Source organism: Xenopus laevis, chromosome 5L, assembly GCF_017654675.1.
Source record: "Xenopus laevis strain J_2021 chromosome 5L, Xenopus_laevis_v10.1, whole genome shotgun sequence".
NCBI lineage: Eukaryota > Metazoa > Chordata > Amphibia > Anura > Pipidae > Xenopus > Xenopus laevis.
This window is the reverse complement of record NC_054379.1, coordinates 120,177,025-120,192,177: the sequence shown is the minus strand read 5'-3', so window position 1 is coordinate 120,192,177 and position 15,153 is coordinate 120,177,025.

Sequence of the window (15,153 nt, the reverse complement as noted above, 5' to 3'; positions counted from 1 at the left end):
TAGATTATTTGGATAAAATGGAGTTTATGGGAGACAGCCTTTCAATAATCCGGGCCTTTCTGGATAATGGATTTCCGGAGGATTGATCTCAAATTTGTATAACTGAAGACCATACTTTATATGTTGACTAGGCTGTTAGTAAGAAAAAACCTGATTGTACCATACTGATCTGCTATTTAGCATTTTCTAGCTATTTCACCATGTCATGTGCATAGTAGAGACGCTCTACTACAGCCTTCAAATGCAAAAGCCACAGTTCTAAGGATGTGGTGGAGGGAGAGGCACCATATGGCAAGGATTTAACTCAACCCCCAATGCAGGAATAGGAGGTAATTTCTTCAGGCATAAAGCTGTTTAGGAGCAATATGGATCTAGGCTGGACAGAGAGGCGGAAAAGCAGGACAGACTGGATTGGAACAGACTAGGTGGAGAAGAAGGATCGAGTCAGAACAGGAAAAATCTAGGAAAACAAACAAGGGATTGAAAGAGCAGGGAAGAGCTAGGGGCAAGCCACCATGATCAAGGAGTAATGCTCAGTCAAGGAAAGGGGTAAGGGAAGTGCTTAAATGGGAACTCCACACAAATGTAACTTAAGCTTTTTGAAAAGTAAACATAATTTCAAGCAACTTTGCAATATACATCAATTAAAAAATATGCATTTCATGATTTTTAATGGTTTTGAACAGTTCCCTATGCCTAGCCCCCTGCTCTTCTGCTGATCCGTCTGACTACTTTGCTGAGCTGGCTGACTACTGTTGTATCAGAAGCCAGCTGTCCTTAGCCTGCATCCTCCAAACCCCACAATTCCCTGCACACGTGATTTCAGGAAAATCACAGTGCAATGCATTATGGGTTATGCAGTTCCTGCATGCTGTCTGTAAGCTGTGGAGAAGTTGTTACAATTTGTAACATCAGTGTTTAGTCCCTCCTTCCCTGCCAGGATTTCAAATGATGCAGAAAGAGAAGAACTGTTAAACAGATGGATTTCAGCATAGAAAATGGCATTTACTCATACTTTTTGAAGAAACAGGTAATTGTGATGGGTATATTAGGGGTTTCTGTGTTATGTGGGCCTCTTTATCAAATATTTATTTGGAAGCCGGTGTTCCACTTTAAATGGCAAACAGCTCTAATTGGCTGGCCTTAAATAACCTCTAATCTTGCTGTAGGAATATCCAAGGAAACTGAAGGAATTAGAAGGTTTCTTGTTAAAAACCTGTCAGGGCCTAACACCATGTACAGTAACATAGTAGCATAAGAGGGTATACCTGTCTATTACCCTTCTACATATCACCATTTAAGCACTGTGTCAACCGTTTCTACATATTTTTCTATTGTTCCTTCCTATTTTCCCCTAAAAGTATTTAGTAAGGAAATTAAGTTGATTTTTGCCATGTCCCAGACATAGAAGACTTTGTAGATGTCTATGTAGCCTTCTTTGTCTCTGCAGCCTTTATTACATACATATAGGCTAGTCTCTTTAGCCCATATTTAGGGTCCTTCATGAACTACTATGGGCTGAGACAGCCTCACTTCTAAGCAAGTCTGTATTGACTTGGCAATCAATAGTTATCACATAAGAAAGGGCACTGCTACCATGAGGTGAGTTGAGAAACTCTCCTCAGGTGGTAGCAGCCTCCAAGTTTTAAGGGGCAGCAAAAAGCAGCTCCTGATAACTTTATGAGCAAAATTTCTGGTTATTAAACCAGATATTTGGCTCTTCTAGTGCAGAAAGTACAATTAGCAAAATGCACCTGCACATAAACACACTGCCATGAATGTTCTACCTCTGTGATTGCCACACACATTCAAAGTAGAGACACTGCAGCATAAAATATACTTGCATGTTATGTTGACACAATATAAGATATATTTCTAGTTGTTCAAAGCCATTATAACAGGACACTTATGGTTATAGGTTAACAGAACTCACTGACATGGTAGCCTATCAGCCTTCTCTGCCTCATTCTCCAAAGATAAGCAAATATCATAGTGCATAACATCTGAGGAAACCTGACCTTTATATTGTAGCTTAGCAGGATCTAACTTTCCATTCTTTATCCTTTTTCCATAATCCTATTTTGTATCTTGTGATATGATCGATATTTCCTTTAGTCTAAGTAAAAGGTACTGCTTGAATTCTGCTATTGTACTGCCCCCATGCTGCCACTGTGTGTGTGCAAATACTGAGCTACTGATGTATAATCCTCTGATTTGGAAGCTCAGTAATGTCTTCCATATCACTATTTATGCTATAAGGGTCTCACATATGTTTTCAACCATCTGTCTGAGGAGACCAAGGACAGAGTGCAGCTTGATATGCAGATGTTCAGCTTTAGAAGGACAGAAATGCATGCCATCATAGCACTGGTAATATGTGTATTGCATGAGACACAAAGATGGCTGCAGGGCACTATGGGGGTCATGGGCTCCAGTATCTAACATCTGCTGTCACTTTGGTGCAATTACTGCTGTTTGGCTACACAAGTGAGTGTATCCAAGAAGCAGTTTTTACTGTAAGTCTTCAACACAGATAGACTTTACAACGTAACTATACCAGAAAACACTTCAGGAAGTGCCTGAAGGGCAATTGGAATTGGAGAAAAACAAATATAAATTGGTAGAAAAAATGGTTAAAAACTAGAGAGAATTACATTTTTAGAAACAGATATTCCAGTAGGATAAAAGTTGTTAGTGGAGCACAACAAGCTTCTATTTTTCATTGACTTGGTTTCACTATGTTGGAACTTTTGCTGTGTCCTGTTCCTAGAACACACAATAGACATTTAGACACCAGTTCATAAAAAGAGTAAAATATATAAAATACACAAAAGCCATTCAGCCTCGTGTTTCTATAGTATATGGTCAAGAAACTCCTCGGTAACTTATAATATCCTTATAATTTACAAGAGGGGGTACTCTATACACTATATATATAAATAATATGAAAACAGAAGCAATGCAGAAAAACGGCACTCACAGGAGTTACTGAATCAATCTTCCAAAGGTTTATTTTGCAGGAGTCAAACAATGCAACTGAAACGTTGAGCAAAAAAAACCTTTGGAAGATTGATTCAGTAAGTCCTGTGAGTGCCGTTCTCCTGTATTGCTTGTTTCTTAGCTCGAACAACAGTCTATGGTGTGCACCTAGTGTGTCTCTCATTGAAACTTGTGCATTATAGTAAATGAAATACCCCTGTTGCAAAATATGAGGATATTAGAAGTGATAGAAGTAGATAGTGAGAGTTCTGTGGCCTGTGGTCATGGAACGTCGCAGTAACTTATAATATCCATATATTTTATAAGAGGGGGTACTTTATTCGCTATAAAATATATTTTAAGTGGTTATATAGTGGATAATGTACCCCCTACTGTAATTTATAAAGATATTATGTCACCGAGGAGTTATGTGACCATATAAAAGCACAAGGCTGAAGGAGGTGACTTCTAATATCTTTATAAATTTCAGTAAGGGGTACATTATGCATTATAATCTACATTTTGTGTGAAATGTCGGGAGGGGGGTGGAGGGGTCGGCATCCTATTCTGGTCACCGGCGTCCAAATCGGGCACGCCAGCGTTCAATTTAAACGTGTTGGAGTCAAATTTGGAGGCGTGGCATCAAATTCGGACGATCTGCGTCAAATTCGGCGGGCGGGGACCCCTGTTATAAATGGTATGTTCTGACGTCAGAACGCACCGTTTATAAGGATATAATTTACAGTCTGGTCCCATAGGGAAATGACCAGACTGTAGATTATATGGGAATACATTTGTGCTGAGTAGAATTTTATTCCTCCAATGAAAGGTGTAGGGTAGCATGAGGCTTGCCATTGTGTTGTATTGGACACTGGTAGCTCTTGTGATTAATGGATGTAAATATAACTGTAATGGAAAGGTTTAATTAAGTGGGCAGGAGTGCAAAGCATACTGGGAAAGATTTAAACAATCTTTATTATTTCCTAAAAAAAAATTATTCATGATTCTTGTACCATTCGTTTAGTTGTTGTAACTCATCCTTGGCATTAGAAATGGGGATAAAGGTAGAATGGTGTCCACATTATGTTATATTCAGGATTTTTACTCTCTGTGGATACCACAAAATATAGAAAAGCAACAGCAGAAAACTGTTTGGGGGGGTAGGGGGGGTCAAAAACGTGGCTGCTGCCTGATTTTGAGACTTCATTGTACTCAGGGGCATAACAATAGCGCGGCTCTTGCCCACACCCCCCATCCCTCGAGCCCACCGCCTCTCATTTGATGAGACATGATCAAGAAAAAGAAAGGGAGGAGGATTTCAAAATTATAGAGGAAACAGACCCTGCAGTCTGCCCCCCCCACCCCGCACGACCGCAGGGCCTGCTTTCTCTATAGTTATAGCATAAATGTTGGTGCCAGGCACACTCTATAGTTCTGCCAATGATTCTACTTCATAACAATAATTCACATTCTATGTCCAAAAACATATTTGTTAAAGCTGGCAATGTTTGATGGCCAATGGCCAAACATATGGAACGTATAATAGAGTACAGAACTATGAAAACATCAGGCAGAAATCAAACAACCTGGCCCTAGATACAAGACAAGCTGTAATGTTGGCATTTGAGTTAATTGGAAAAAATGTTCCCATTCTATGAATCTGTGTAGTGCCCTCAATGTGGTATACCATGTTAATATCCAGAATATACTGTGAATTGTATATACGTATATGTGAATAAGGGACTCTTTATCCATTCTGCAGAGAAACATGGGTTTATACCAGTCTGCAGGAGAAAAGAAACAAGGATATAATGGGTACCTTAATGGGGTTGTTCACCTTTAAATTAACTTAAGTTATATTCAATTTGCAATATTTTTTTTGTGGTTTTTGAGTAATTTAGATTTATATTCAGAAAAACCCTCATTCCTGCTATGCATTTGCTGTTTTTTTAACACTACAAATAAAATACCTTCATTATTTTTACACAACTAAGTGGTTTTGTAGTAGCCCGCCCACCTTCCAGTGGTTCCATCCAATAATGACCCATTTATGGGGTTTTTGTGCTTGTTCATGCTCGGCTTCCTGGCCTCTCCATGTTGATTGGCAATTAGGTTACTCGAGATTTTCCCATATCACAGCGGTGCCAGCATGTGGCGTGTTTTGTAATGCATTGCAGATACCTTGACAAATAGAATTAATAAACAGAAAAAGCAAGCCGCTGGTCTTCTTCTCTATTGACTTAAGTATTATATGACTTCTATTTACCTTGTTCACATTGGCCAGGAACACCAAACTTGTTGCCCATAAATCTTTTAGCTTCACTGTGTCCGTGCAGATCTGTAGGCTTCTTTGTAATTTTAAATGTTCTCCCCAGACTCCGAGTAATCCATCTTTGCTTAAACTTACATAACAACCCAAACCTTTCAAGTAAACAATTTTTTGAATGTTTTCCTTGTGAATTAATGGGAAGCTGCGGATATCCTTCCATTGGGGGATTACTGATGATTTCACTCGTTCGTCTTTCTCATTAAGCTCAAGAAGCATAAAGGATGTTAATTTGTCCCAATCAATGAAACCCTCACGACTTACATCTATCTTATCAAATAATTCCCCATATTCTTCTTTGATGCCATGCCCCACAGCTGCATATGTTCTCTCCATGAATTCTTCTCTGCTCATGCATTCTGATTGATTTAACTCTGGAGACTAGAAGAAGAAGAGGAAATCATGACCCTAGTATGGTGCTGGAATTGCTCATCTTGACACATGCGTCTACAAAGTCATAATAAAGTAAGAAGAGCTGATAGAGTGGCCCTTGAATGCTATTGTGTAGACTCTAGAGCCTTTAGAATGCTAGACTGCACAGGTAGACCCGAATTATGTAGAAAAGAAAGAGTAACTTCATAGAGAGCAAGGAATGGTTTTATAGTTCTTTTATGGCTGGGAGTTTCCATAGACTTGAAGAAGAGAGAAGAACTCTACTACGGTGATGGATCCAGTTTGTTGTACTGAGCAGTTTTCACTTCGCCAGGAAAATTTGTGAAACGCATTGGTGTTTTTTTTCATGGTAAAACCTGGTATAAAAATTTCACCCATCACTACTGTTCTCTCGTTGGGTGTGCCACAATGATTGTCACCAATAACTAACTTATTGCATAGTTCCAAAATGGCCCTCTACTATGTATTGCTATATGACAACATAATGATAGAATGAATTTCTTTTAGATTAAATCCACTCGGAAAATATCTAGTGGCTGTCTTGAAAGGTCTGTGGAACAACATAAGCCATTGCTGTAAAGGAACTAACACAGTGATCTAGCAAACCTATATGTACAGGTCGAATGAAGGAAAAACACCTTACTGTCCTTGTTACTCATATTTAAGGAGTGTGTGCTACTTCTAAACACTTGTGGGATATGCTGTGCAGTCATCTTGTTCATTCTACAACAGCATTCAGGCAGGTTTGCTAATAGTGATACAGGCTGTTATCTACAAACCCGTTATCCAGAAAGCTCCAAATTACAGGAAGGCCAACTCCCACAGACTCCAGTATAATCAGATAACTGAAATTATATTGGGTTATACTGGGTTGCATACATCTGTGTATGTAATTCCCATTCTACCACACTAATAGGTCTTGTATGTGATCTATTTCTTGGACACTTGTTTAAACACCTAAATCAGCAAAGTTAAGCCCAGCATGTGCGTGGCCAGATCAGGAAACTTGTTTGGTGGCCTGTCCAAATGAGCAGACCTGGGGTTTACTGGATAAGAATCTCCATACCTTACAAAGGTTAGGTCAAGTTGGGTTTTCTACTAAAAATTAGTTTTCAAAGGTATTTTTGAGTCAAAAAAAAGCTGGAAAAAGCTTGAATCCAAAAATACACCATATTAAACATGTCCAGGTCATGTAGAAGGCAAGAACCTTTTGAAGATGTTAATAGCCTTTATGAAGTTTTTTCGGTGGGTTTCGCTCAAAAACTTGATCAATCCCATCAACTGTTAACCGCTGACGCGCTGATTCGAGTATTTTTTTCTTAAATTAGAACCATTCAAGTTGTGAGTTCATTCAAGGTCTAAAAATCTCACACAGCTCTATAAATCGACCTTTAGTAAATAACCCTTTTAGTCTACTAAAAAAATTATGTAAATAATTAATTAATATTAATAGGATTTATTTGCTTCTAATAAGTATTACTTATCTCTTAGCTAGGATAAGGTACAAGGTACTGTTTTATTACTATAGAGAAAAAATTAATTACTTTTTAAAAATTAGAGTAATTTGTTTATAATTGAGAAGGCCTTGTCGTAATTTGGAGCTTTCTCGATAATAGATTTCCAGATAACAGATTCCATAACTGTATCTGATTATAGTTCTCGTTGTTAATAATAATTATATAATTTTCTTTATATATTTCCAAATTAAATGAGAAAGGAAGTGAGACATTTCTAAAAAGTTAGGGTTCTTTCAGCTGATTACAACCCCTCATTTACTCACTAAACATGTACAAGACCATTATGTACAGAAATAATCTTATGTAAGTTTTATGACCTACCTGAAATAGTCTCTGAATCTGACCAAAATCCTTTATGCTGAGTCTGTTTTCAATAAATTCAGCGACATGTCTTGCTTCTTCAGATCCATCTTCCATATGTCTGGTAGAAGTAAGGGCACTGGGCTCCCTCCTGGCATAGTTCTCTGGTTGCTCATTGCATCCTTCTAAGCAATGTTCCTGGTGATTGGAAATAAGAGCCAAGCCAAAGCTGGGTTACAGCAAGCATCTGCCTAGTAGTCTCTGGTTAGGAAATGCAAGAAAACTATACAATTTTTTTTTTTTTAATTCTAGCCATTGCCTAGTGTGCACAAGTGTCAGAATCAAGTGCCAGTTACTTGTGTTCTGCAGAAATTGTATTTGATTTTCATGTATTTTAAACTTACCCAAACAAGGTTGGCAGTTCATGTAATTGTTCATGGAGATTATTGTCAACTATTCTTCCTATGCCAGTCAGCCACGGATATAGAGAGCTAATTCAGAGCTTTGCTTTCAGTCTGGCAATGTCTGGTCTCCTGGCAACACCATACAAAGCTGGACAACAAAGCAGCATTTGTCCTACACCTACAGCCAATTGTTGTTTTCAGAGGAGTGTTGTTCAGTGCATTAGCATATTAGAAACAGGAGGAATCTGCATTTGTAAACAGCAGAGCTGATCAGTAATAATAATCGGGCAGCTACATAGTGGAGTTTTCAGTTTTGGGCCAAAGCCCAGTAAAGCTTACAGCTGCCCATTGTGGTTTTAATGGCAATTCTTCAACTCACTCACATTCACTTCTATTTACTACATTCTATTCAGACTCAAATAGTGGGCTACTGATTGATACATATGATCCAAAGACAGGGCTTTATGCATAGTATCTGCGGCACAGTTGGACTCCAGTCAAAGCCAAGCTATTTTAAACAGAGTGGAATATTCCCATCTGGTTATTGTTTATGTATATCTTTATATACTGCTAATGTAAATGCATCACTGGACATTCTTACAATACAGTAATAGTAGAAACAGGGGGGAATTGTGGATCAGGGGTGAAGTTTCAAGACCCCTGTGTACTTTATTTTCGCTATTTTATCTTTTTACTCATTACAAGTTCATTTTTATTGTCTGTATCGTTGTATTGTCTGCTTATCACAGGCCAGATTTGGAAAGCTGATATCCAGAACTTGTTTCTTTTCTATTTAGTCTGCTGTGGGAGCTACAGATAATGAGATTTTTCCTCTAGTATAAAATATAAAAGCAGTTCCCTATCTGAAAGCAGAGGCAGGCTAAATATTACATCAAATCACACAGCTAAACCTCAGTATGTTTAAGGTACTCAGCACAATACATAACATGTACCCCTACCTATAATATCGCCATCAGGGTTTATTTACTTTTAAGGTGTTAAACTGCACAAGTGCAACCAATCAGATTGGATCAGTCCCCTCTCAGTTATAAAATGAAATTTACCACCTATTTTAGTAATTTAGCACCTTTCTACCACCAGTGATAAACATATAAGCAGGCAGATGGTAAGCCCATGAGATGGGACACAAGTAGGACTCATCAAAATACATTTTATCGTTATAGGTGTTTCTTCACAGTGAGGACAGTGAGTTTATGATGGCTGATTTTGTTAAGTGGCTTGGATGATTTCTTGGACAAGCATAATATTCAAGGCTATTGTGATGCTAAAATCTACAATTAGTATAGATATTGGTATATATAGTTTGTGAGTGAATAGAGGGGTCAGTGTGAGTGAGTGTATGTATGGATGCTGGGTTTCATTTGGAGAGGTTGAACTTGATGGACTTTGGTCTTTTTCAACCCAACGTAACTATCATGGAACTAAACCTCAGTGGAATACATACAGGCTGCAGTGTGAGATGCCTATCACAAATGCTACCTGGTGTGAGGGATGCACCGATACATTTAAAGGGGGCTTACACAGGGCACTTCATGGTCCAGTAGGAAATCTCTCCTGCAGGTAAGGTTGCCGCCCAGCTGGTAGTTAACTATCCAGTAAATCACCAGCTATGGCCGGTACTACACATTTTCCAGCAATGCACTGATAAGTATGTAATACCCTATAAATCCCTCCCTTTGCCGCTTCCCCTTATAAGAACAGGTCAACCTCCGCTCCTCAACCACCCTACCAAGTGACGTCTCATTCGTAAAAATTGTAACAATGTGATTTTTATGCAGTGATCCCTGGTAATCACTTAAAATTGCCTCCTTCTGCATTTTCTGGTGATTACCTGAGCTTGCCAGTTGTAATGTGTTTTACATGCGTTGATTCCCATGATCAAGAAGGGGCAGGTATTGTTGAGCGCCTCATCGCCCACATAAGAGGGGATTTTTCTCACCAGGTTGTATAGGTTTCTGCCTTGTTGCTCCTTTTGGTCCAATAAGTAACAACCATGGGCAACAAAACCCTGTACTTTTACTTCCAAAATGCTGGGGGAGCAGAGGTATGTAATTTACCCCACCATTGGTTGTGAACTAAAGTCCCAGCATTTAAAGGTGACTTTCCAGCATCTGCAGGCTCATGATAGGGATACTCCTGCCTTATAATGCTACAGCTTGCAGAATGCAGGTCTTAAAGGGCATGTAAAGGCAAAAATATAAAATCCAATTTTTACATTCTTTAATGAAAAAGAAACCTATCACCAATATACTTTAATTAAAAAATGTGTACTGTTTTTATAAGAAACCTGACTGTATGCAGTGAAATTCTCCCTTCATTTACTGTTGTGGATAGAAATTGTCAGACGGTCCCTAAATGCTCTGCAGGGAAACAATCATACTTATGAACAGCAGGGGGAGCCCCCACCTTACTTACTAAAGCAGCTTTGTTTTTATCCCTATAGAGCAGTCGGCGACTGTGTAGAGATTTGTTTTGGATTTTATTTTTGGCTTTACATCCCCTTTACTGTGAACTGGGATTCTATTTGGAGGATTATTTTGCTGCAGCAGCTAGTTCTGCAGAGTTGGAGAAAGTTTGTATTAAACAATACAAAAACTATAAAATCCGCATTAGATTACATAACAACACATGACCCAGTACAGTCTGCATATTCTGAGTATTAATCAGTCTTGCTGTATTGGCTTCTGGCAGATGTTATTTGACTTGTGTGTTTTGATAATTTATGATGATCCCTAATCAGACTAGACCACACTGAGCATGTGCACAGTCTTGGTCTTGCAAAGATGTTTAACAAAGTTACAAGATGGTGACCCCCTGTAGCCAACTTTGAAAGCATAAATTATTTGTTTGATTAGGCTTGTGGTGCAGTAAGTTCATGTATATGTTTAGTATAAAAAATACAGCATTTCTGGTCTTATTCTATTTTAGACTTTCCTTGTCCTTTAAGTGCTAATATTATAATGCAGAAATGTAAGCAGGTATGGGACACATTCTGTACACAGGCAGATCAGGTGCTTAGATTATTTATTCTAAGCAGAGCATTTTCAATTTAAACCATCTTTGAACTCAAATCCAATGTTTGTTATTCAACATAATCCTATTTAGTGTTGGTGATAAAGATGAATCTAGATTTCCTGTATACAACAGAAATCTAGCCTTTTGTTGTTGATATCTCAAATAATAAAATACATAATTAGTGTGATTTTCAGGTTAACCTAGACTGTACCTCTTGCCCGTGAAATAAATGTGGTTCTTTTCTTCTCAGAGATTCCCAGTATGTTTAAAACTCCACATCCCGTTTTACGGACAAATGTAAATGACTTTGTTCACAGCAATTTGCAGTTTTCTTTGAATAACGCCCTACGGCAGCAAAGCTGTGAACAGAGAGACTGCAGGTATGTGTGTAACCAAGCAACCGGCACACTCAAGTTCTAGCAACTTTAATAACAGGGTTGGGGGGGGGTTCACTAAAGGTGGAATTGTTCATCAATAATAATAGCATTACTATACATAAAAAAAGAAAAGGGGCCTGGCTTTCAGTTGGAGGAATTTATCTTATTGTGCATGTGCTGTAGGAGAGGAAGAAATAGACTAAGTCAATGCACCTATAACTGATCCAGTATACAATTTGTATCTGCTTCATATTAAATCTGAATTTTGTTTTTATTTTGCCTGCACAAGTATGAGGTTCAGCAAAGTGATCAAGTCCCAGTACATTGAGAGGAATCTGTTATGACCTTAAGAAATTCCCAGGAGCAAATTCCCACCAACTGAGCCAACAACTACATATGTAAGTCACAAACATGGTTATTTAAAGGGGAAATTGCGAAAATGAATATAAGCTTCCTCATACTGAAATAAGAAACTTTCTAAATACACTCGGTACCGTTTCTGAAATAATCAAGTTTATCTTCACTATTCCTCTCTCAACATCCGTTTTTCCTCATTCTGTCTTCATTCAGCAGTTGGGTGTCAGATGAATGATCCAATATATCTTATGGGGGGGGGGGGACTTCTTTTCCTAGCAGATGTATTAAATCTCATTCAAATAACGGATTCCAATGCAAACAAAATCTAACAAGATAACAAATTCTGCATCTGGAGAGACAGGATTTCTGGTGATTTTAATAGAGTGAGTTCTAATACATCTTCTAGGCAAAAGGAGCCCCCCCCCCCCAGAAGATATATTGGTTCATTCATCTGACACCCAACTCCCGAATGAAGACAGAATTAGAAGAAACAGATGCTGAAAGAGAAATAGTGAAGATAAACTTGATTATTTCAAAAATAGTACATAATTTTTAATTGAGTGTATTTAGAAAGTTTCCTATTTCAGTATGAGGAAGTTTATATTACATTTCCATTTTTGACATAGTTCCCCTTTAAACTGTCAGAGTGCAGTGGTTTCCCCACTATATGGAATATAATAGCGCCATCTAGAGATTTCACATAGATACCAGCAAGGACGGCTCCAATTCACGAGTGCAATAGAAAAACAATTCTTGATTAGAGGCGGAGTTCAAGTATGTGCCACAGCTCTTATGGCTGAGATTCCACTTCTATTTAAAGTTTGTTTAAAGGAGTAATTCACCTTAAAGTTAACTGTTGTGTGTTATAGAAAGGCCTATTCCTAGCAACTTGGCAATTCGTTTTAGTTATTTATACAGATATAGTTTTTAAATTATTTCCCTTTTTCTTCTGGCTTTTTCCAGCTTTCAAGTTGGGCTTACGGTCCTCAACAGCCAAGACCAGTTGTAAATAGTCTTAGAATATCATACTATATCATACTGTCTATATCATACTAAAAATGAGTTTAAAGTTGAACAACCCTGAGCAGAATGAAAAAGAGCAGCAAAGTAAAGAAAGCTTAGCCACAAAGGATAGTTTACCTGAAAATTAGCTTTTAGTATGATGTAGACAGTGGTATTTTAAGGCAATTTGCCATTATTTTTTTGTGGTTTTTGAATTAATTTTTTTGTACAGCTTGGAGTTTTAACAGCTGACTGGTTGCTAGGGTGCTATTACCCTACTAGGTAACTATGAAAAAACAAATACGCAGTGTCAAAAGTAGTATAAAGTGGACCATTAACTAAAAATAAATACTTTGGTAGTTTGTAGGACACTGGGGCCAATTCAATCTCCTGAAATAGGATCAATTATCCAGAAACCCATTATCCAGAAAGTTCAGAATTACAGAAAGGAAGTCTCCCATAGACTATTATAATCAAATAATCCATTTTTTTAAATGATTACCTTTTTCTCTGTAATAATAAAACAGTACATTGTACTTGATCCCAACTAAGATATAATGAATCCTTATTGGAAGCAAAACCAGCCTATTGGGTTTATTTAACATTTACATGACTTTCTAGTAGACTTAAGGTATGAAGATCCAAATTATGGAAAGATCCATTATCCAGAAAACCCCAGGTCCTAAGCATTCTGGATAACAGGTCCCATACCTGTACAGTATTTTCAGTTACCCTTTTTACAACTTCCTGTGTTTACTACAATATCTATTTGTAATTGATAATGTATAATGAACATGCAAACATTCTGATACCTGAGAATATTTGAGCTTTAAAAAGCAAAAAGCTGCATTAGTTACATAAAACATGTCCAGATGGGGACAACAAAATAGTCATGGAGTAGATTTATCATGTCTGGAAATGGATTTATTTTAAATCACTCGTGTGTGTCCTTATGCAACAAGAGAAAAGTTTTTACTGTGATTATTCTGCCATTGGAATTAGCACCACCAGATAGACCAGGTTTTTGGGACAATTCAATTCATCAGAGTTTGAAAATTTTTTTTTTTTTATAAATTTCGCTTGGTCAAAAAGCTCAAATTAATTCAAAATTCGACCTTTGATAAATGTGCCTCCCTGTGTGTTTCAATTGAAAAAAATAGGTAACCAGCCCTGTAGCAAATTCCACCTTTTGTTACAAAACCTTATTTAAGTACATTTGTGTGCTAGCATCCCTGATGCTTTGTACTGCGTAATATAATGGGGGCTGATTTGCAAACTTAGATGACAAGTACAGCTGCCAGTAGCAACCAATCAGCCTTTAGTTTACAACAGTGTTACAAAATGGAAAGTGAAAACAAAAACCTGATTTGTTGCTATTGACAATGTGTTTGTGCAATTAAAAGGGAGCTTTTACTAAAATGTATTATTAGTTTCATCATACTGAAAAGAAGTTTTCTAAATACAATCAATTAAATATTCTGCATATTTCTGAAATCAAGTTTATCTTCACTATGCTTCTTCTTGTCTTCATTCTCTCTTCATGCAGCAGTTGGGTGTCAGATATTGACAGTTACATCCAATATATTATATAGGGGGGCTCCTTTGCCTAAATGTATTAGAGCTTACTCTATTGAGATCACCAGAAATTGTGTCTCTCTACATGCAGGATTTGTGCAAAAGGATTTTGTTAGTACTGGAATCAGTTATTTGAGTGAGCTCTTATACATGTGATAGAAAACCCCCCCCCCCCATAAGTTATATTGGATTTATTGGTCATAGAATATCTGACACCCAACTGCTGCATAAAGACAGAATGAAGAGAAAGAGATGCCGAGAGAGGGATATTGAAGATAAACATTTCAGAAACGATGCAGAATATTTAATTGATTGTATTTACAAAGTTTCTTATTTTAGTATGCAGAAAGTTATATTAAATTTTCATTTTTACGATAGTTCCCTTTTAAAGGGAAACTATTGCAAAAATGATAAATGTAATATTAGCATCCTCATACTGAAATAAGAAACTTTCTAAATACAATCAATTAAATATTCTGCATCGTTTCTGAAATAATCAAGTTAATGTTTATGTTCACTATCCCTCTATCATCTGTTTCTCCTCATTCTGTCTTCATTCAGGAGTTGGGTGTCAGATGAATGATCCAATGTATCTTATAGGGGGGCTCCTTTTGCCTAAAAGATGTATTAGAGCTCACTATTAAAATCACCAGACATCATGTCTCTCTACATGAAAATCGTGTCAGAGAAATCCGTAATTGCTATATTGGAAGAGGTTCCACTGCCAGGAACCCGGATCATAGGACACGTGACGTCTAGAACCAATCGGAGATCCACCACACTGATGAGATATTTGTTCCGACATAGTTCATACAGACTGCATTCAAGGGTTAATATGGATACAGCAACTAAAAATATCAAATCTTACCTGTCCAGTAATTGCAAAA